Raw genomic sequence first — 2642 nt, forward strand, 5'->3', positions numbered from 1 at the left:
TATTAAGAAGATAATTTTTGTGTCTATGTTGATGTTTAAAAAAAATTGAGTTTGGGAATTAGTTATGTGTAGGCAAGGTTGTAGCACTCCCACAACGCTTAAATTTAGTACCTTTTAACTATATGTTGCTGGAGCTTTGAAAATTAAAAAAATCAAATTTTTATTTTTAATTATAATCCCAAATATATTTAATGAAAAAGTAGTTTTATTTTTTAAGTGAATCAAATTATTATATTAACAAAAATACATAAATAAATATCTTTTCCTCATATCTCTCAAGTCGATGAAACATAAAAAATTTTGTTTTTACATTTGAGAATTGTCACTCAATTTTGAGAAGGATATTCTTTTTTAGTTATAATCAATGAAAGCTCTCCTGATAAAGTGAATGAATCATACAATTACATGTGTTATAGGAAACATGAAGACGTAAGAAATAATAACAATAAACTACATATGTTAAAATCCCAACGGTCACCACGCAAACATGTCTATTATTAGTTACTATTAATATGTACATATAAATGTTTAGGACAATATGTTAAAAATATTTACACATATATACACATATACAGGAGCATAGCATAAATAAAAATATAATTAATTAAAGACTTAAAACACATTGAAGTTAAAACAATCATGTTGTACTCTGTTGCTGTAAGGGCTTTTTTCTTTCTTTCATAATATTGATTGATAGTTGATGAAGTTTAGATTAGTTGGAAATATATTATTGTAAAATAAATTTGTTAGTATTGATTAAAAAATATAAATTAAGAATTAAAAAATTAAAATTTATTGTGCCGTGTAAAATTATTGTCTTAAAAATGAATTTACCCTGATCGGTGTAATCATGTAGTGGACGTCGTCCCCTAAAGTTAACATAATGTTTCAATATTCGTACACCTGAATAAGAAAAGTGAAACACAATTCCTATTGCTCTTATCAGGGAAATCATACTAGGATCAATTTTCAGGAAAGTTTGGAGAGTTCACAGTCGGTCTCGCTTAAAACCTAAATTCCTAAGCTGAATTTCCTCTAATGTAATTTAGAGGAAAATGCTAGAATTTTAAAAGGGATGGAAAAAGTGGTGATGAGGAGGAAAGAATTTTTTGATTGCTTTGTTTTGCTTTCTGTGTAAAAATGAGGAAAATAGCTCTCTATTTATACTAGTAACAGAAGGTTAAAATAGTAAATATGTAGGGGCAAAAGAGTAAAATATTCTAGGGTTTCACACAACAGTTAAAAATATTTTTTTTTCCAAATTTTCGTAACAATAAAAAATCCGTGCGTGTGTTAGGCCTATTGATGGGTGTCGAAACCACAAAAAATAATTCCTACAAAAATAACTGTAAATAGTAGTAAAGAGTAGTAGTAAGATCAAGTCCACAAGGATTGAATGTTATAATCTACTTCTGCGTTTAACTTGTGAACAAAATGTTTGTCGTGTCGAAATTCGTGGAAAAAGTCGTGCCCGTGACTCTAAATGAACTTGCAAAAAAATAAACTAATAAATCAGGGGTTTTGAAAATGTTTAGAAATTAAATAATTGAATCAGCGTAAATAAACAATTAATTAATATTGAAAATAAATTTAAATCGAGAAATAAATTTAGATTTTTGTAAACAGAGATAATAAGCCTTAGCCTTAGACTCGGTAGATTCCGGATTAAGAATCGATCCTCGAAAATTTAATTTTCTCCTCTAAACGATAAGACGGTTATAGCAGTTAAGAACGTCCTAACCACCAATTCTTCCTCTCATAGTGGTCCCAGTACGACCTGCAAAACAACCCTTACCGATTATCTAACCAAGATACACGTGTTCCCGATTCCAGATTTTGACAATTTTGCACTCTAAAGAACCCAACTCGAATTAACGGCCTCAATCGTTTGGGTCGTTTAAACCCGATCACTTCCTCCTTAATTTGTTCTCGGAGATCCAAATACAGCACGATCGACTCATTTCTCCAACTTTTAGCAAACATGACTCCAACCCAACGTTCACTTTTTGACTTGAAATCGAGTTAACTTTAAGGGATGAGTTGTCAATCCCGATACTTAAGAAAAATGTGAATACCGATTGGAAGGATTTTTAGCTCAAATGCGTATCTCATGATTCCCGATCGGAAAGAACACCGACCTAAAGTTAAGATGGTATTTAGTGAAACATGGATTTAATCATGCTTTTTAGGTTATGAAAGGTGGTTTGATGATAATGGAGGAAATTGGAAATTGAAAGGACTTGGAAGGCAATTGGATGAATTTTGAAAGAACAAAGAAATTGAAATGAAAGTAACAGAATTCTCACTGCAAACTGAAAGGAAAATGAAAATTATTTTATTCAATTCCAAATTGAAGTAGAATGCAGAATTAGATTGTCTTTCCTAAAAACATTAAGGCCTTATTTATATACATAGAATTTACTAATTTTAGACTTAATTAATTTTAACATAAAATAAAATAATAAAATAAGATTTTTTTCTATTTTTGACTTTTACAAATTCAAAATTCTGATGAGTCATTGGCTTTCTCCACATTTTTTATTGGCCTCATTTCATTGATTGTGTTTCAATTTGGTCCTTTTCTTCTTGTAGTTGCCTCTTAATGTCTCAATTGCGTCCTTAATAAGGTTAAAACATAAAAG

Source organism: Gossypium hirsutum, chromosome A11 (assembly GCF_007990345.1).
Source record: "Gossypium hirsutum isolate 1008001.06 chromosome A11, Gossypium_hirsutum_v2.1, whole genome shotgun sequence".
Classification (NCBI taxonomy): domain Eukaryota; kingdom Viridiplantae; phylum Streptophyta; class Magnoliopsida; order Malvales; family Malvaceae; genus Gossypium; species Gossypium hirsutum.